This window comes from Pseudorca crassidens, unplaced genomic scaffold (genome assembly GCF_039906515.1).
Source record: "Pseudorca crassidens isolate mPseCra1 unplaced genomic scaffold, mPseCra1.hap1 Scaffold_65, whole genome shotgun sequence".
Taxonomy (NCBI): Eukaryota; Metazoa; Chordata; class Mammalia; order Artiodactyla; family Delphinidae; genus Pseudorca; species Pseudorca crassidens.
In genome coordinates this window covers 58,719-80,530 of record NW_027136317.1, presented here as the reverse complement: position 1 = coordinate 80,530, position 21,812 = coordinate 58,719, and the positions used below count along the sequence as shown (strand labels likewise).

Sequence of the window (21,812 nt, the reverse complement as noted above, 5' to 3'; positions counted from 1 at the left end):
CAGTTTTCGTCCCCTGGTACTCGGGTGCAACATTCCAGACGCTTTACTAACACTCTCCCCACTTGGAGAGTCAGTGCCTTTAACCTCCTGTTTGGCCCAGTTTGCAATTTCTGCGGAAAATGAACAGGAATAGGGAGAACCAATGAGAGACTAGCTGGAGGTGTCTGGACGGGCAAATTTAACTCTCATTTCCCACCAGGAAGAGGGAATAACCAAAGGCTCAGCGAGCCATGCCGGAACCACACTAGGGCCTGAAGCAATCCTGCGGTGTTGCGGCCAGCTCACAAGAAAGCGAGTTGAAGAAAGGAGCTCAGGGGCACTGTCATTCACAAACCTGCAGAGTTATAAATGACAGCTATCGTCCAAAAATATATTGAAGTAAGGCTGCCAAGAGGACTTGAAAGCGGGGCAGAATTGCAGGAAACCGATTTCAGGAGGTAGACTGGAATTGCATGTAAAGCATAGGAAAAGAGGCAGAACGTCCACAATGATGCACTTGGCCAAAAAGGGCGTATGCGTTTTTTCCTGAATATATTCAGGAAAAAACGCATACGCCCTTTTTGGCCAACCAAGCAAGCTTGCAAAGGAAATCTGCACTACAATGAAGTCTCACTGCCCCCCGGTCAAAAGGGCCATCTGAAAAAAGTGTAAAATCCAGAAAGGCAGGACAGGCCATGGAGAACTGGGAGCCTTCTTATGCTGATGGGCGGGATGTAAATTGCCAACAGCCACTCTGGAGAAGTGTATGGTGTTTCCTGAAACATCTAAAAAACAAAGCAAGAGAGCCTAGGGCACTTCCACTTATGGTCCTATAGCTTAGGGAAATTAAAATCAAAAAGACACAGCCACCCCAAAGTTTCGGACGGCTCTGTTTACAAGAAGCTCGTTTACGGTACAAGTTCAATATCGCAGAAAGCGAAAAATGGATAAAGAAGTTGCGGTACTTACGTACAATGCAATATCACTCAGCAATGAAATCTATGTCATCAGGCCAGTAGCAGCATAATGAGTGGATTCAGGTACGATGATTCTAAGTGAAATAAGTCACACAGAAAAAGAAACATCATAAGGTATCACTAATACACGGAATGTAAACTTGGCTACACAGGAACTGAATTACAAAACAGAATAGGGCCTCAAATGTAGAAAACCAACTTATGCTTGCTTAAGGGGAAAGGTGAGTTGGGGTGCTGCATAAAACCAGAGATTGAAATTAGCACAGAGACCTTTCCATAAGCCAAATATGTAATAGACAAGAGCTACTGCTTGCTCAACGAAGTGGACTCAACACCCCATATTAAACGCCTAAGAATATACCTGACTAGTAAGAATCTTAAAACCTATGGATTTATATGTCTCCGAAAGAGAATCCAGCGTGTGTACAGCGGCATAAACGCAGCAGTGATAGGATTGGTTAGGTTCGGTGAGCAAATGCAGACCCTTTGAAGTCATATTGCATGGTACCCATTCCATGGTTCTCAACTCTCCAGGTTTAAGGGATTCTTCCTTCAGCTAAAACATGCATGTGGAACCCAGAGTATGATCCACCGTGTGATCGGGAAACGTGTTCAAATGTGTCTCAGTTTTCGTCCCCTGGTACTCGGGTGCAACATTCCAGACGCTTTACTAACACTCTCCCCACTTGGAGAGTCAGTGCCTTTAACCTCCTGTTTGGCCCAGTTTGCAATTCCTGAGGAAAATGAACAGGAATAAGGAGAACCAATGAGAGACTAGCTGGAGGTGTCTGGACGGGCAAATTTAACTCTCACTTCCCACGAGGAAGAGGGAATAACCAAAGGCTCAGCGAGCCATGCCGGAACCACACTAGGGCCTGAAGCAATCCTGCGGTGTTGCGGCCAGCTCACAAGAAAGCGAGTTGAAGAAAGGAGCTCAGGGACACTGTAATTCACAAACCTGCAGAGTTATAAATGACAGCTATCGTCCAAAAATATATTGAAGTAAGGCTGCCAAGAGGACTTGAAAGCGGGGCAGAATTGCAGGAAACCGATTTCAGGAGGTAGACTGGAATTGCATGTAAAGCATAGGAAAAGAGGCAGAACGTCCACAATGATGCACTTGGCCAAAAAGGGCGTATGCGTTTTTTCCTGAATATATTCAGGAAAAAACGCATACGCCCTTTTTGGCCAACCAAGCAAGCTTGCAAAGGAAATCTGCACTACAATGAAGTCTCACTGCCCCCCGGTCAAAAGGGCCATCTGAAAAAAGTGTAAAATCCAGAAAGGCAGGACAGGCCATGGAGAACTGGGAGCCTTGTTATGCTGATGGGCGGGATGTAAATTGCCAACAGCCACTCTGGAGAACTGTATGGTGTTTCCTGAAACATCTAAAAAACAAAGCAAGAGAGCCTAGGGCACTTCCACTTATGGTCCTATAGCTTAGGGAAATTAAAATCAAAAAGACACAGCCACCCCAAAGTTTGGGACGGCTCTGTTTACAAGAACCTCGTTTACGGTACAAGTTCAATATCGCAGAAAGCGAAAAATGGATAAAGAAGTTGCGGTACTTACGTACAATGCAATATCACTCAGCAATGAAATCTATGTCATCAGGCCAGTAGCAGCATAATGAGTGGATTCAGGTACGATGATTCTAAGTGAAATAAGTCACACAGAAAAAGAAACATCATAAGGTATCACTAATACACGGAATGTAAACTTGGCTACACAGGAACTGAATTACAAAACAGAATAGTGTCTCAAATGTAGAAAACCAACTTATGCTTGCTTAAGGGGAAAGGTGAGTTGGGGTGCTGCATAAAACCAGAGATTGAAATTAGCACAGATACCTTTCCATAAGCCAAATATGTAATAGACAAGAGCTACTGCTTGCTCAACGAAGTGGACTCAACACCCCATATTAAACGCCTAAGAATATACCTGACTAGTAAGAATCTTAAAACCTATGGATTTATATGTCTCCGAAAGAGAATCCAGCGTGTGTACAGCGGCATAAACGCAGCAGTGATAGGATTGGTGAGGTTCGGTGAGCAAATGCAGACCCTTTGAAGTCATATTGCATGGTACCCATTCCATGGTTCTCAACTCTCCAGGTTTAAGGGATTCTTCCTTCAGCTAAAACATGCATGTGGAACCCAGAGTATGATCCACCGTGTGATCGGGAAACGTGTTCAAATGTGTCTCAGTTTTCGTCCCCTGGTACTCGGGTGCAACATTCCAGACGCTTTACTAACACTCTCCCCAGTTGAAGAGTCAGTGCCTTTAACCTCCTGTTTGGCCCAGTTTGCAATTTCTGCGGAAAATGAACAGGAATAGGGAGAACCAATGAGAGAGTAGCTGGAGCTGTCTGGACGGGCAAATTTAACTCTCATTTCCCACCAGGAAGAGGAATTAACCAAAGGCTCAGCGAGCCATGCCGGAACCACACTAGGGCCTGAAGCAATCCTGCGGTGTTGCGGCCAGCTCACAAGAAAGCGAGTTGAAGAAAGGAGCTCAGGGGAACTGTTATTCACAAACCTGCAGAGTTATAAATGACAGCTATCGTCCAAAAATATATTGAAGTAAGGCTGCCAAGAGGACTTGAAAGCGGGGCAGAATTGCAGGAAACCGATTTCAGGAGGTAGACTGGAATTGCATGTAAAGCATAGGAAAAGAGGCAGAACGTCCACAATGATGCACTTGGCCAAAAAGGGCGTATGCGTTTTTTCCTGAATATATTCAGGAAAAAACGCATACGCCCTTTTTGGCCAACCAAGCAAGCTTGCAAAGGAAATCTGCACTACAATGAAGTCTCACTGCCCCCCGGTCAAAAGGGCCATCTGAAAAAAGTGTAAAATCCACAAAGGCAGGACAGGCCATGGAGAACTGGGAGCCTTGTTATGCTGATGGGCGGGATGTAAATTACCAACAGCCACTCTGGAGAAGTGTATGGTGTTTCCTGAAACATCTAAAAAACAAAGCAACAGAGCCTAGGGCACTTCCACTTATGGTCCTATAGATTAGGGAAATTAAAATCAAAAAGACACAGTCACCCCAAAGTTTGGGACGGCTCTGTTTACAAGAACCTCGTTTACAGTACAAGTTCAATATCGCAGAAAGCGAAAAATGGATAAAGAAGTTGCGGTACTTACGTACAATGCAATATCACTCAGCAATGAAATCTATGTCATCAGGCCAGTAGCAGCATAATGAGTGGATTCAGGTACGATGATTCTAAGTGAAATAAGTCACACAGAAAAAGAAACATCATAAGGTATCACTAATACACGGAATGTAAACTTGGCTACACAGGAACTGAATTACAAAACAGAATAGGGCCTCAAATGTAGAAAACCAACTTATGCTTGCTTAAGGGGAAAGGTGAGTTGGGGTGCTGCATAAAACCAGAGATTGAAATTAGCACAGATACCTTTCCATAAGCCAAATATGTAATAGACAAGAGCTACTGCTTGCTCAACGAAGTGGACTCAACACCCCATATTAAACGCCTAAGAATATACCTGACTAGTAAGAATCTTAAAACCTATGGATTTATATGTCTCGAAAGAGAATCAAGCGTGTGTACAGCGGCATAAATGCAGCAGTGATAGGATTGGTGAGGTTCGGTGAGCAAATGCAGACCCTTTGAAGTCATATTGCATGGTACCCATTCCATGGGTCTCAACTCTCCAGGTTTAAGGGATTCTTCCTTCAGCTAAAACATGCATGTGGAACCCAGAGTATGATCCACCGTGTGATCGGGAAACGTGTTCAAATGTGTCTCAGTTTTCGTCCCCTGGTACTCGGGTGCAACATTCCAGACGCTTTACTAACACTCTCCCCACTTGGAGAGTCAGTGCCTTTAAACTCCTGTTTGGCCCAGTTTGCAATTTCTGCGGAAAATGAACAGGAATAGGGAGAACCAATGAGAGAGTAGCTGGAGCTGTCTGGACGGGCAAATTTAACTCTCATTTCCCACCAGGAAGAGGAATTAACCAAAGGCTCAGCGAGCCATGCCGGAACCACACTAGGGCCTGAAGCAATCCTGCGGTGTTGCGGCCAGCTCACAAGAAAGCGAGTTGAAGAAAGGAGCTCAGGGTCACTGTTATTCACAAACCTGCAGAGTTATAAATGACAGCTATCGTCCAAAAATATATTGAAGTAAGGCTGCCAAGAGGACTTGAAAGCGGGGCAGAATTGCAGGAAACCGATTTCAGGAGGTAGACTGGAATTGCATGTAAAGCATAGGAAAAGAGGCAGAACGTCCACAATGATGCACTTGGCCAAAAAGGGCGTATGCGTTTTTTCCTGAATATATTCAGGAAAAAACGCATACGCCCTTTTTGGCCAACCAAGCAAGCTTGCAAAGGAAATCTGCACTACAATGAAGTCTCACTGTCCCCCGGTCAAAAGGGCCATCTGAAAAAAGTGTAAAATCCACAAAGGCAGGACAGGCCATGGAGAACTGGGAGCCTTGTTATGCTGATGGGCGGGATGTAAATTACCAACAGCCACTCTGGAGAAGTGTATGGTGTTTCCTGAAACATCTAAAAAACAAAGCAACAGAGCCTAGGGCACTTCCACTTATGGTCCTATAGCTTAGGGAAATTAAAATCAAAAAGACACAGCCACTCCAAAATTTGGGACGGCTCTGCTTACAAGAACCGCATTTACGGTACAAGTTCAATATCGCAGAAAGCGAGAAATGGATAAAGAAGTTGAGGTACTTACGTACAATGCAATATCACTCAGCAATGAAATCTATGTCATCAGGCCAGTAGCAGCATAATGAGTGGATTCAGGTACGATGATTCTAAGTGAAATAAGTCACACAGAAAAAGAAACATCATAAGATATCACTAATACACGGAAGGTAAACTTGGCTACACAGGAACTGAATTACAAAACAGAATAGGGTCTCAAATGTAGAAAACCAACTTATGCTTGCTTAAGGGGAAAGGTGAGTTGGGGTGCTGCATAAAACCAGAGATTGAAATTAGCACAGATACCTTTCCATAAGCCAAATATGTAATAGACAAGAGCTACTGCTTGCTCAACGAAGTGGACTCAACACCCCATATTAAACGCCTAAGAATATACCTGACTAGTAAGAATCTTAAAACCTATGGATTTATATGTCTCCGAAAGAGAATCAAGCGTGTGTACAGCGGCATAAACGCAGCAGTGATAGGATTGGTGAGGTTCGGTGAGCAAATGCAGACCCTTTGAAGTCATATTGCATGGTACCCATTCCATGGGTCTCAACTCTCCAGGTTTAAGGGATTCTTCCTTCAGCTAAAACATGCATGTGGAACCCAGAGTATGATCCACCGTGTGATCGGGAAACGTGTTCAAATGTGTCTCAGTTTTCGTCCCCTGGTACTCGGGTGCAACATTCCAGACGCTTTACTAACACTCTCCCCACTTGGAGAGTCAGTGCCTTTAAACTCCTGTTTGGCCCAGTTTGCAATTTCTGCGGAAAATGAACAGGAATAGGGAGAACCAATGAGAGAGTAGCTGGAGCTGTCTGGACGGGCAAATTTAACTCTCATTTCCCACCAGGAAGAGGAATTAACCAAAGGCTCAGCGAGCCATGCCGGAACCACACTAGGGCCTGAAGCAATCCTGCGGTGTTGCGGCCAGCTCACAAGAAAGCGAGTTGAAGAAAGGAGCTCAGGGGCACTGTTATTCACAAACCTGCAGAGTTATAAATGACAGCTATCGTCCAAAAATATATTGAAGTAAGGCTGCCAAGAGGACTTGAAAGCGGGGCAGAATTGCAGGAAACCGATTTCAGGAGGTAGACTGGAATTGCATGTAAAGCATAGGAAAAGAGGCAGAACGTCCACAATGATGCACTTGGCCAAAAAGGGCGTATGCGTTTTTTCCTGAATATATTCAGGAAAAAACGCATACGCCCTTTTTGGCCAACCAAGCAAGCTTGCAAAGGAAATCTGCACTACAATGAAGTCTCACTGCCCCCCGGTCAAAAGGGCCATCTGAAAAAAGTGTAAAATCCACAAAGGCAGGACAGGCCATGGAGAACTGGGAGCCTTGTTATGCTGATGGGCGGGATGTAAATTACCAACAGCCACTCTGGAGAAGTGTATGGTGTTTCCTGAAACATCTAAAAAACAAAGCAACAGAGCCTAGGGCACTTCCACTTATGGTCCTATAGATTAGGGAAATTAAAATCAAAAAGACACAGTCACCCCAAAGTTTGGGACGGCTCTGTTTACAAGAACCTCGTTTACAGTACAAGTTCAATATCGCAGAAAGCGAAAAATGGATAAAGAAGTTGCGGTACTTACGTACAATGCAATATCACTCAGCAATGAAATCTATGTCATCAGGCCAGTAGCAGCATAATGAGTGGATTCAGGTACGATGATTCTAAGTGAAATAAGTCACACAGAAAAAGAAACATCATAAGGTATCACTAATACACGGAATGTAAACTTGGCTACACAGGAACTGAATTACAAAACAGAATAGGGCCTCAAATGTAGAAAACCAACTTATGCTTGCTTAAGGGGAAAGGTGAGTTGGGGTGCTGCATAAAACCAGAGATTGAAATTAGCACAGATACCTTTCCATAAGCCAAATATGTAATAGACAAGAGCTACTGCTTGCTCAACGAAGTGGACTCAACACCCCATATTAAACGCCTAAGAATATACCTGACTAGTAAGAATCTTAAAACCTATGGATTTATATGTCTCGAAAGAGAATCAAGCGTGTGTACAGCGGCATAAATGCAGCAGTGATAGGATTGGTGAGGTTCGGTGAGCAAATGCAGACCCTTTGAAGTCATATTGCATGGTACCCATTCCATGGGTCTCAACTCTCCAGGTTTAAGGGATTCTTCCTTCAGCTAAAACATGCATGTGGAACCCAGAGTATGATCCACCGTGTGATCGGGAAACGTGTTCAAATGTGTCTCAGTTTTCGTCCCCTGGTACTCGGGTGCAACATTCCAGACGCTTTACTAACACTCTCCCCACTTGGAGAGTCAGTGCCTTTAAACTCCTGTTTGGCCCAGTTTGCAATTTCTGCGGAAAATGAACAGGAATAGGGAGAACCAATGAGAGAGTAGCTGGAGCTGTCTGGACGGGCAAATTTAACTCTCATTTCCCACCAGGAAGAGGAATTAACCAAAGGCTCAGCGAGCCATGCCGGAACCACACTAGGGCCTGAAGCAATCCTGCGGTGTTGCGGCCAGCTCACAAGAAAGCGAGTTGAAGAAAGGAGCTCAGGGTCACTGTTATTCACAAACCTGCAGAGTTATAAATGACAGCTATCGTCCAAAAATATATTGAAGTAAGGCTGCCAAGAGGACTTGAAAGCGGGGCAGAATTGCAGGAAACCGATTTCAGGAGGTAGACTGGAATTGCATGTAAAGCATAGGAAAAGAGGCAGAACGTCCACAATGATGCACTTGGCCAAAAAGGGCGTATGCGTTTTTTCCTGAATATATTCAGGAAAAAACGCATACGCCCTTTTTGGCCAACCAAGCAAGCTTGCAAAGGAAATCTGCACTACAATGAAGTCTCACTGTCCCCCGGTCAAAAGGGCCATCTGAAAAAAGTGTAAAATCCACAAAGGCAGGACAGGCCATGGAGAACTGGGAGCCTTGTTATGCTGATGGGCGGGATGTAAATTACCAACAGCCACTCTGGAGAAGTGTATGGTGTTTCCTGAAACATCTAAAAAACAAAGCAACAGAGCCTAGGGCACTTCCACTTATGGTCCTATAGCTTAGGGAAATTAAAATCAAAAAGACACAGCCACTCCAAAATTTGGGACGGCTCTGCTTACAAGAACCGCATTTACGGTACAAGTTCAATATCGCAGAAAGCGAGAAATGGATAAAGAAGTTGAGGTACTTACGTACAATGCAATATCACTCAGCAATGAAATCTATGTCATCAGGCCAGTAGCAGCATAATGAGTGGATTCAGGTACGATGATTCTAAGTGAAATAAGTCACACAGAAAAAGAAACATCATAAGATATCACTAATACACGGAAGGTAAACTTGGCTACACAGGAACTGAATTACAAAACAGAATAGGGTCTCAAATGTAGAAAACCAACTTATGCTTGCTTAAGGGGAAAGGTGAGTTGGGGTGCTGCATAAAACCAGAGATTGAAATTAGCACAGATACCTTTCCATAAGCCAAATATGTAATAGACAAGAGCTACTGCTTGCTCAACGAAGTGGACTCAACACCCCATATTAAACGCCTAAGAATATACCTGACTAGTAAGAATCTTAAAACCTATGGATTTATATGTCTCCGAAAGAGAATCAAGCGTGTGTACAGCGGCATAAACGCAGCAGTGATAGGATTGGTGAGGTTCGGTGAGCAAATGCAGACCCTTTGAAGTCATATTGCATGGTACCCATTCCATGGGTCTCAACTCTCCAGGTTTAAGGGATTCTTCCTTCAGCTAAAACATGCATGTGGAACCCAGAGTATGATCCACCGTGTGATCGGGAAACGTGTTCAAATGTGTCTCAGTTTTCGTCCCCTGGTACTCGGGTGCAACATTCCAGACGCTTTACTAACACTCTCCCCACTTGGAGAGTCAGTGCCTTTAAACTCCTGTTTGGCCCAGTTTGCAATTTCTGCGGAAAATGAACAGGAATAGGGAGAACCAATGAGAGACTAGCTGGAGGAGTCTGGACGGGCAAATTTAACTCTCATTTCCCACCAGGAAGAGGAATTAACCAAAGGCTCAGCGAGCCATGCCGGAACCACACTAGGGCCTGAAGCAATCCTGCGGTGTTGCGGCCAGCTCACAAGAAAGCGAGTTGAAGAAAGGAGCTCAGGGGCACTGTTATTCACAAACCTGCAGAGTTATAAATGACAGCTATCGTCCAAAAATATATTGAAGTAAGGCTGCCAAGAGGACTTGAAAGCGGGGCAGAATTGCAGGAAACCGATTTCAGGAGGTAGACTGGAATTGCATGTAAAGCATAGGAAAAGAGGCAGAACGTCCACAATGATGCACTTGGCCAAAAAGGGCGTATGCGTTTTTTCCTGAATATATTCAGGAAAAAACGCATACGCCCTTTTTGGCCAACCAAGCAAGCTTGCAAAGGAAATCTGCACTACAATGAAGTCTCACTGTCCCCCGGTCAAAAGGGCCATCTGAAAAAAGTGTAAAATCCACAAAGGCAGGACAGGCCATGGAGAACTGGGAGCCTTGTTATGCTGATGGGCGGGATGTAAATTACCAACAGCCACTCTGGAGAAGTGTATGGTGTTTCCTGAAACATCTAAAAAACAAAAGCAACAGAGCCTAGGGCACTTCCACTTATGGTCCTATAGCTTAGGGAAATTAAAATCAAAAAGACACAGCCACCCCAAAGTTTGCGACGGCTCTGTTTACAAGAACCGCATTTACGGTACAAGTTCAATATCGCAGAAAGCGAGAAATGGATAAAGAAGTTGAGGTACTTACGTACAATGCAATATCACTCAGCAATGAAATCTATGTCATCAGGCCAGTAGCAGCATAATGAGTGGATTCAGGTACGATGATTCTAAGTGAAATAAGTCACACAGAAAAAGAAACATCATAAGATATCACTAATACACGGAATGTAAACTTGGCTACACAGGAACTGAATTACAAAACAGAATAGGGTCTCAAATGTAGAAAACCAACTTATGCTTGCTTAAGGGGAAAGGTGAGTTGGGGTGCTGCATAAAACCAGAGATTGAAATTAGCACAGATACCTTTCCATAAGCCAAATATGTAATAGACAAGAGCTACTGCTTGCTCAACGAAGTGGACTCAACACCCCATATTAAACGCCTAAGAATATACCTGACTAGTAAGAATCTTAAAACCTATGGATTTATATGTCTCCGAAACAGAATCAAGCGTGTGTACAGCGGCATAAACGCAGCAGTGATAGGATTGGTGAGGTTCGGTGAGCAAATGCAGACCCTTTGAAGTCATATTGCATGGTACCCATTCCATGGGTCTCAACTCTCCAGGTTTAAGGGATTCTTCCTTCAGCTAAAACATGCATGTGGAACCCAGAGTATGATCCACCGTGTGATCGGGAAACGTGTTCAAATGTGTCTCAGTTTTCGTCCCCTGGTACTCGGGTGCAACATTCCAGACGCTTTACTAACACTCTCCCCACTTGGAGAGTCAGTGCCTTTAAACTCCTGTTTGGCCCAGTTTGCAATTTCTGCGGAAAATGAACAGGAATAGGGAGAACCAATGAGAGAGTAGCTGGAGCTGTCTGGACGGGCAAATTTAACTCTCATTTCCCACCAGGAAGAGGAATTAACCAAAGGCTCAGCGAGCCATGCCGGAACCACACTAGGGCCTGAAGCAATCCTGCGGTGTTGCGGCCAGCTCACAAGAAAGCGAGTTGAAGAAAGGAGCTCAGGGGCACTCTTATTCACAAACCTGCAGAGTTATAAATGACAGCTATTGTCCAAAAATATATTGAAGTAAGGCTGCCAAGAGGACTTGAAAGCGGGGCAGAATTGCAGGAAACCGATTTCAGGAGGTAGACTGGAATTGCATGTAAAGCATAGGAAAAGAGGCAGAACGTCCACAATGATGCACTTGGCCAAAAAGGGCGTATGCGTTTTTTCCTGAATATATTCAGGAAAAAACGCATACGCACTTTTTGGCCAACCAAGCAAGCTTGCAAAGGAAATCTGCACTACAATGAAGTCTCACTGCCCCCCGGTCAAAAGGGCCATCTGAAAAAAGTGTAAAATCCAGAAAGGCAGGACAGGCTATGGAGAACTGGGAGCCTTCTTATGCTGATGGGCGGGATGTAAATTGCCAACAGTCACTCTGGAGAAGTGTATGGTGTTTCCTCAAACATCTAAAAAACAAAGCAAGAGAGCCTAGGGCACTTCACTTATGGTCCTATAGCTTAGGGAAATTAAAATCAAAAAGACACAGCCACCCCAAAGTTTGGGACGGCTCTGTTTACAAGAACCTCGTTTACGGTACAAGTTCAATATCACAGAAGGCGATAAATGGATAAAGAATCTGTGGTACTTACGTACAACGCAATATCACTCAGCAATGAAATCTATGTCATCAAGCCAGTAGCAGCATAATGAGTGGATTCAGGTACGATGATTCTAAGGGAAATAAGTCACACAGAAAAAGAAACATCATAAGATATCACTAATATATGGAATGTAACCTTGGCTACACAGGAACTGAATTACAAAACAGAACAGGGTCTCAAATGTAGAAAAACAACTTATGCTTGCTTAAGGGGAAAGGTGAGTTGGGGTGCTGCATAAAACCAGAGATTGAAATTAGCACAGATACCGTTCCATAAGCCAAATATGTAATAGACAAGAGCAACTCCTTGCTCAAAGAAAAGGACACAACATCCCATATTAAACGCCTAAGAATATACCTACTAGTAATAATCTTAAAACCTATGGATTTATATGTCTCCGAAAGAGAAACAAGCGTGTGTACAGCGGCATAAGCGCAGCAGTGATAGGATTGGTGAGGTACGGTGAGCAAATGCAGACCCTTTGAAGTCATATTGCATGGTACCCATTCCATGGTTCTCAACTCTCCAGGTTTAAGGGATTCTTCCTTCAGCTAAACATGCATGTGGAACCCAGAGTATGATCCACCATATGATTGGGAAACGTTTTTAAATGTATCTCATTTTTCGTCCCCTGGTACTCGGTGCAACTTTCCAGACGCTTTACTAACACTCTACACACTTGGAGAGTCAGTGCCTTTAACCTCCTGTTTGGCCCAGTTTGCAATTTCTGCAGAAAATGAAGAGGAATAGGGAGAACCAATGAGAGACTAGCTGGAGGTGTCTGGACGGGCAAATTTAACTCTCATTTCCAACCAGGAAGAGGAATTAACCAAAGGCTCAGTGTGCCATGCCAGTACCACACTAGGGACTGAAGCAATCCTACAGAGTTGCGGCCAGCTCACAAGAAAGCGAGTTGAAGAAAGGAGCTCAGGGGCACTGTAATTCACAAACCTGCAGAGTTATAAATGACAGCTATCGTCCAAAAATATATTGAAGTAAGGCTGCCAAGAGGACTTGAAAGCGGGGCAGAATTGCAGGAAACCGATTTCAGGAGGTAGACTGGAATTGCATGTAAAGCATAGGAAAAGAGGCAGAACGTCCACAATGATGCACTTGGCCAAAAAGGGCGTATGCGTTTTTTCCTGAATATATTCAGGAAAAAACGCATACGCCCTTTTTGGCCAACCAAGCAAGCTTGCAAAGGAAATCTGCACTACAATGAAGTCTCACTGCCCCCTGGTCAAAAGGGCCATCTGAAAAAAGTGTAAAATCCAGAAAGGCAGGACAGGCCATGGAGAACTGGGAGCCTAGTTAGGCTGATGGGCGGGATGTAAATTGCCAACAGCCACTCAGGAGAAGTGTATGGTGTTTCCTGAAACATCTAAAAAACAAAGCAACAGAGCCTAGGGCACTTCCACTTATGGTCCTATAGATTAGGGAAATTAAAATCAAAAAGACACAGCCACCCCAAAGTTTGGGACGGCTCTGTTTACAAGAACCTCATGTACGGTACAAGTTCAATATCGCAGAAAGCGAAAAATGGATAAAGAAGTTGTGGTACTTACGTACAATGCAATATCACTCAGCAATGAAATCTATGTCATCAGGCCAGTAGCAGCATAATGAGTGGATTCAGGTACAATGATTCTAAGTGAAAAAAGTCACACAGAAAAAGAAACATCATAAGATATCACTAATACACGGAATGTAAACTTGGCTACACAGGAACTGAATTACAAAACAGAATAGTGTCTCAAATGTAGAAAACCAACTTATGCTTGCTTAAGGGGAAAGGTGAGTTGGGGTGCTGCATAAAACCAGAGATTGAAATTAGCACAGATACCTTTCCATAAGCCAAATATGTAATAGACAAGAGCTACTGCTTGCTCAACGAAGTGGACTCAACACCCCATATTAAACGCCTAAGAATATACCTGACTAGTAAGAATCTTAAAACCTATGGATTTATATGTCTCCGAAAGAGAATCAAGCATGTGTACAGCGGCATAAACGTAGCAGTGATAGGATTGGTGAGGTTCGGTGAGCAAATGCAGACCCTTTGAAGTCATATTGCATGGTACCCATTCCATGGTTCTCAACTCTCCAGGTTTAAGGGATTCTTCCTTCAGCTAAAACATGCATGTGGAACCCAGAGTATGAGCCACCGTGTGATCGGGAAATGTGTTGAAATGTGTCTCAGTTTTCGTCCCTTGGTACTCGGGTGCAACATTCCAGATGCTTTACTAACACTCTCCCCACTTGGAGAGTCAGTGCCTTTAACCTCCTGTTTGGCCGAGTTTGCAATTTCTGCAGAAAATGAACAGGAATACGGAGAACCAATTAGAGACTAGCTGGAGGTGTCTGGACGGGCAAATTTAACTCTCATTTCCCACCAGGAAGAGGAATTAACCAAAGGCTCAGCGTGCCGTGCCGGAACCACACTAGGGCCTGAAGCAATCCTGCGGTGTTGCGGCCAGCTCACAAGAAAGCGAGTTGAAGAAAGGAGCTCAGGGGCACTGTATTTCACAAACCTGCAGAGTTATAAATGACAGCTATCGTCCAAAAATATATTGAAGTAAGGCTGCCAAGGTGACTTGAAAGTGGGGCAGAATTGCAGGAAACCGATTTCAGGAGGTAGACTGGAATTGTATGTAAAGCATAGGAAAAGAGGCAGAACGTCCACAATGATGCACTTGGCCAAAAAGGGTGTATGCCTTTTTTCCTGAATATATTCAGGAAAAAACGCATACGCCCTTTTTGGCCAACCAAGCAAGCTTGCAAAGGAAATCTGCACTACAATGAATTCCCACTGCCGCCCGGTCAAAAGGGCCATCTGAATAAAGTGTAAAATCCAGAAAGGCAGGACAGGCCATGGAGAACTGGGAGCCTTGTTATGCTGAAGGGCGGGATGTAAATTGCCAACAGTCACTCTGGAGAAGTGTATGGTGTTTCCTGAAACATCTAAAAAACAAAGCAAGAGAGCCTAGGGCACTTCACTTATGGTCCTATAGCTTAGGGAAATTAAAATCAAAAAGACACAGCCACCCCAAAGTTTGGGACGGCTCTGTTTACAAGAACCTCGTTTACGGTACAAGTTCAATATCACAGAAGGCGATAAATGGATACAGAATCTGTGGTACTTACGTACAACGCAATATCACTCAGCAATGAAATCTATGTCATCAAGCCAGTAGCAGCATAATGAGTGGATTCAGGTACGATGATTCTAAGTGAAATAAGTCACACAGAAAAAGAAACATCATAAGATATCACTAATATATGGAATGTAACCTTGGCTACACAGGAACTGAATTACAAAACAGAACAGGGTCTCAAATGTAGAAAACCAAGTTATGCTTGCTTAAGGGGAAAGGTGAGTTGGGGTGCTGCATAAAACCAGAGATTGAAATTAACACAGATACCGTTCCATAAGCCAAATATGTAATAGACAAGAGCTACTCCTTGCTCAAAGAAAAGGACACAACATCCCATATTAAATGCCTAAGAATATACCTGACTAGTAAGAATCTTAAAACCTATGGATTTATATGTCTCCGAAAGAGAATCAAGCGTGTGTACAGCGGCATAAGCGCAGCAGTGATAGGATTGGTGAGGTACGGTGAGCAAATGCATACCCTTTGAAGTCATATTGCATGGTACCCATTCCATGGTTCTCAACTCTCCAGGTTTAAGGGATTCTTCCTTCAGCTAAACATGCATGTGGAACCCAGAGTATGATCCACCGTATGATCGGGAAACGTTTTTAAATGTATCTCATTTTTCGTCCCCTGGTACTCGGTGCAACTTTCCAGACGCTTTACTAACACTCTACCCACTTGGAGAGTCAGTGCCTTTAACCTCCTGTTTGGCCCAGTTTGCAATTTCTGCAGAAAATGAAGAGGAATAAGGAGAATCAATGAGAGACTAGCTGGAGGTGTCTGGACGGGCAAATTTAACTCTCATTTCCAACCAGGAAGAGGAATTAACCAAAGGCTCAGCGTGCCATGCCAGTACCACACTAGGGACTGAAGCAATCCTGCAGTGTTGCGGCCAGCTCACAAGAAAGCGAGTTGAAGAAAGGAGCTCAGGGGCACTGTAATTCACAAACCTGCAGAGTTATAAATGACAGCTATCGTCCAAAAATATATTGAAGTAAGGCTGCCAAGAGGACTTGAAAGCGGGGCAGAATTGCAGGAAACCGATTTCAGGAGGTAGACTGGAATTGCATGTAAAGCATAGGAAAAGAGGCAGAACGTCCACAATGATGCACTTGGCCAAAAAGTGCGTACGCGTTTTTTCCTGAATATATTCAGGAAAAAACGCATACGCCCTTTTTGGCCAAACAAGCAAGCTTGCAAAGGAAATCTCCACTACAATGAAGTCTCACTGCCCCCCGGTCAAAAGGGCCATCTGAAAAAAGTGTAAAATCCAGAAAGGCAGGACAGGCCATGGAGAACTGGGAGCCTAGTTAGGCTGATGGGCGGGATGTAAATTGCCAACAGCCACTCAGGAGAAGTGTATGGTGTTTCCTGAAACATCTAAAAAACAAAGCAACAGAGCCTAGGGTACTTCCACTTATGGTCCTATAGATTAGGGAAATTAAAATCAAAAAGACACAGCCACCCCAAAGTTTGGGACGGCTCTGTTTACAAGAACCTCATTTACGGTACAAGTTCAATATCACAGAAAGTGAAAAATGGATAAAGAAGTTGTGGTACTAACGTACAATGCAATATCACTCAGCAATGAAATCTATGTCATCAGGCCCATAGCAGGATAATGAGTGGATTCAGGTACGATGATTCTAAGTGGAATAAGTCACACAGAAAAAGAAACATCATAAGATATCACTAATACACGGAATGTAAACTTGGCTACACAGGAACTGAATTACAAAACAGAATAGGGTCTCAAATGTAGAAAACCAACTTATGCTTGATTAAGGGGAAAGGTGAGTTGGGGTGCTGCATAAAACCAGAGATTGAAATTAGCACAGATACCTTTCCATAAGCCAAATATGTAATAGACAAGAGCTACTGCTTGCTCAGCGAAGTGGACTCAACACCACATATTAAACCCCTAAGAATATACCTGACTAGTATGAATCTTAAAACATATGGATTTATATGTCTCCGAAAGAGAATCAAGCGTGTGTACAGCGGCATAAATGCAGCAGTGATAGGATTGGTGAGGTTCGGTGAGCAAATGCAGACCCTTTGAAGTCATATTGCATGGTACCCATTCCATGGTTCTCAACTCTCCAGGTTTAAGGGATTCTTCCTTCAGCTAAACATGCATGTGGAACCCAGAGTATGATCCACCGTATGATCGGGAAACGTTTTTAAATGTATCTCATTTTTCGTCCCCTGGTACTCGGTGCAACTTTCCAGACGCTTTACTAACACTCTACCCACTTGGAGAGTCAGTGCCTTTAACCTCCTGTTTGGCCCAGTTTGCAATTTCTGCAGAAAATGAAGAGGAATAGGGAGAACCAATGAGAGACTAGCTGGAGGTGTCTGGACGGGCAAATTTAACTCTCATTTCCAACCAGGAAGAGGAATTAACCAAAGGCTCAGCGTGCCATGCCAGTACCACACTAGGGCCTGAAGCAATCCTGCAGTGTTGCGGCCAGCTCACAAGAAAGCGAGTTGAAGAAAGGAGCTCAGGGGCACTGTAATTCACAAACCTGCAGAGTTATAAATGACAGCTATCGTCCAAAAATATATTGAAGTAAGGCTGCCAAGAGGACTTGAAAGCGGGGCAGAATTGCAGGAAACCGATTTCAGGAGGTAGACTGGAATTGCATGTAAAGCATAGGAAAAGAGGCAGAACGTCCACAATGATGCACTTGGCCAAAAAGTGCGTACGCGTTTTTTCCTGAATATTCAGGAAAAAACGCATAAGCCCTTTTTGGCCAACCAAGCAAGCTTGCAAAGGAAATCTGCACTACAATGAAGTCTCACTGCCCCCCGGTCAAAAGGGCCACCTGAAAAAAGTGTAAAATCCAGAAAGGCAGGACAGGCCATGGAGAACTGGGAGCATTCTTATGCTGATGGGTGGGATGTAAATTGCCAACAGCCACTCTGGAGAAGTGTATTGTGTTTCCTGAAATATCTAAAAAACAAAGCAACAGAGCCTAGGGCACTTCCACTTATGGTCCTATAGCTTAGGGAAATTAAAATCAAAAAGACACAGCCACCCCAAAGTTTGGGATGGCTCTGTTTACAAGAACCTCATTTTCGGTACAAGTTCAATATCACAGAAGGCGAAAAATGGATAAAGAAGTTGTGGTACTAACGTACAATGCAATATCACTCAGCAATGAAATCTATGTCATCAGGCCCATAGCAGGATAATCAGTGGATTCAGGTACGATGATTCTAAGTGAAATAAGTCACACAGAAAAAGAAACATCATAAGATATCACTGATACACGGAATGTAAACTTGGCTACACAGGAACTGAATTACAAAACAGAATAGGGTCTCAAATGTAGAAAACCAACTTATGCCTGCTTAAGGGAAAAGGTGAGTTTGGGTGCTGCATAAAACCAGAGATTGAAATTAGCACAGATACCTTTCCATAAGCCAAATATGTAATAGACAAGAGCTACTGCTTGCTCAACGAAGTGGACTCAACACCCCATATTAAACGCCTAAGAATATACCTGACTAGTAAGAATCTTAAAACCTATGGATTTATATGTCTCTGAAAGAGAATCAAGCGTGTGTACAGCGGCATAAACGCAGCCGTGATAGGATTGGTGAGGTTCGGTGAGCAAATGCAGACCCTTTGAAGTCATATTGCATGGTACCCATTCCATGGTTCTCAACTCTCCGGGTTTAAGGGATTCTTCCTTCAGCTAAAACATGCATGTGGAACCCAGATTATGAGCCACCGTGTGATCGGGAAATGTGTTGAAATGTGTCTCAGTTTTCGTCCCTTGGTTCTCGGGTGCAACATTCCAGACGCTTTACTAACACTCTCCCCACTTGGAGAGTCAGTGCCTTTAACCTCCTGTTTGGCCCAGTTTGCAATTTCTGCAGAAAATGAACAGGAATAGGGAGAACCAATGAGAGACTAGCTGGAGGTGTCTGGACGGGCAAATTTAACTCTCATTTCCCACCAGGAAGAGGAATTAACCAAAGGCTCAGCGAGCCATGCCGGAACCACACTAGGGCCAGAAGCAATCCTGCGGTGTTGCGGCCAGCTCACAAGAAAGCGAGTTGAAGAAAGGAGCTCAGGGGCACTGTAATTCACAAACCTGCAGAGTTATAAATGACAGCTATCGTCCAAAAATATCTTGAAGTAAGGCTGCCAAGAGGACTTGAAAGCGGGTCAGAATTGCAGGAAACCGATTTCAGGAGGTAGACTGAAATTGCATGTAAAGCAAAGGAAAAGAGGCAGAACGTCCACAATGATGCACTTGGCCAAAAAGGGCGTATGCGTTTTTTACTGAATATATTCAGGAAAAAACGCATACGCACTTTTTGGCCAACCAAGCAAGCTTGCAAAGGAAATCTGCACTACAATGAAGTCTCACTGTCCCCCGGTCAAAAGGGCCATCTGAAAAAAGTGTAAAATCCAGAAAGGCAGGTCAGGCCATGGAGAACGGGGAGCCTATTTAGACTGATGGGCGGGATGTAAATTGCCAACAGCCACTCTGGAGAAGTGTATGGTGTTTCCTGAAACATCTAAAAAACAAAGCAACAGAGCCTAGGGCACTTCCACTTATGGTCCTATAGCTTAGGGAAATTAAAATCAAAAAGACACAGCCACCCCAAAGTTTGCGACGGCTCTGTTTACAAGAACCTCGTGTACGGTACAAGTTCAATATCACAGAAGGCGAAAAATGGATAAAGAAGTTGTGGTACTAACGTACAATGCAATATCACTCAGCAATGAAATCTATGTCATCAGGCCCGTAGCAGCATAATGAGTGGATTCAGGTACGAAGATTCTAAGTGAAATAAGTCACACAGAAAAAGAAACATCATAAGATATCACTAATACATGGAATGTAAACTTGGCTACACAGGAACTTAATTACAAAACAGAATAGGGTCTCAAATGTAGAAAACCAACTTATGCTTGCTTAAGGGGAAAGGTGAGTTGAGGTGCTGCATAAAACCAGAGATTGAAATTAGCACAGATACATTACCATAAGCCAAATATATAATAGACAAGAGCTACTGCTTGCTCAACGAAGTGGACCCAACACCCCATATTAAACGCCTAAGAATATACCTGACTAGTAAGAATCTTAAAACCTATGGATTTATATGTCTCCGAAAGAGAATCAAGCGTGTGCACAGCGGCATAAACGCAGCAGTGATAGGATTGGTGAGGTTCGGTGAGCAAATGCAGACCCTTTGAAGTCATATTGCATGGTACCTATTCCATGGTTCTCAAATCTCCAGGTTTAAGGGATTCTTCCTTCAGCTAAAACATACATGAGGAACCCAGAGTATGATCCACCGTGTGATCGGGTAACGTGTTCAAATGTGTCTCAGTTTTCGTCCCCTGGTACTCGGGTGCAACATTCCAGACGCTTTACTAACACTCTCCCCACTTGGAGAGTCAGTGCCTTTAACCTCCTGTTTGGCCCAGTTTGCAATTTCTGCGGAAAATGAACAGGAATAGGGAGAACCAATGAGAGACTAGCTGGAGGTGTCTGGACGGGCAAATTTAACTCTCATTTCCCACCAGGAAGAGGAATTAACCAAAGGCTCAGCGAGCCATGCCGGAACCACACTAGGGCCTGAAGCAATCCTGCGGTGTTGCGGCCAGCTCACAAGAAAGCGACTTGAAGAAAGGAGCTCAGGGGCACTGTAATTCACAAACCTGCAGAGTTATAAATGACAGCTATCGTCCAAAAATATATTGAAGTAAGGCTGCCAAGAGGACTTGAAAGCGGGGCAGAATTGCAGGAAACCGATTTCAGGAGGTAGACTGGAATTGCATGTAAAGCATAGGAAAAGAGGCAGAACGTCCACAATGATGCACTTGGCCAAAAAGGGCGTATGCGTTTTTTCCTGAATATATTCAGGAAAAAACGCATACGCCCTTTTTGGCCAACCAAGCAAGCTTGCAAAGGAAATCTGCACTACAATGAAGTCTTACTGCCCCCCGGTCAAAAGGGCCATCTGAAAAAAGTGTAAAATCCACAAAGGCAGGACAGGCCATGGAGAACTGGGAGCCTTGTTATGCTGATGGGCGGGATGTAAATTACCAACAGCCACTCTGGAGAAGTGTATGGTGTTTCCTGAAACATCTAAAAAACAAAGCAACAGAGCCTAGGGCACTTCCACTTATGGTCCTATAGCTTAGGGAAATTAAAATCAAAAAGACACAGCCACCCCAAAGTTTCGGACGGCTCTGTTTACAAGAACCTCGTTTATGGTACAAGTTCAATATCGCAGAAAGCGAAAAATGGATAAAGAAGTTGTGGTACTAACGTACAATGCAATATCACTCAGCAATTAAATCTATGTCATCAGGCCCATAGCAGCATAATGAGTGGATTCAGGTATGATGATTCTAAGTGAAATATGTCACACAGAAAAAGAAACATCATAAGATATCACTAATACACGGAATGTAAACTTGGCTACACAGGAACTGAATTACAAAACAGAATAGGGTCTCAAATGTAGAAAACCAACTTATGCTTGCTTAAGGGGAAAGGTGAGTTGGGGTGCTGCATAAAACCAGAGATTGAAATTAGCACAGATAACTTTCCATAAGCCAAATATGTAATAGACAAGAGCTACTGCTTGCTCAACGAAGTGGAC

At 43.8% G+C, this 21,812-nt stretch overlaps 1 long non-coding RNA gene across 1 annotated transcript in view; it reads right to left on the bottom strand.

Annotated features, from left to right (window-relative positions):
• The window catches only part of LOC137218248 (uncharacterized), a 218,062-nt gene extending 196,514 nt beyond the window's left edge, over positions 1-21,548 (bottom strand). Inside the window, exon 1 of the long non-coding RNA XR_010940572.1 lies at positions 21,473-21,548. This is a non-coding gene — a long non-coding RNA (uncharacterized lncRNA). The remainder of the gene's footprint in view (positions 1-21,472) is intronic.
• Positions 21,549-21,812: the final 264 nt, after the last annotated feature.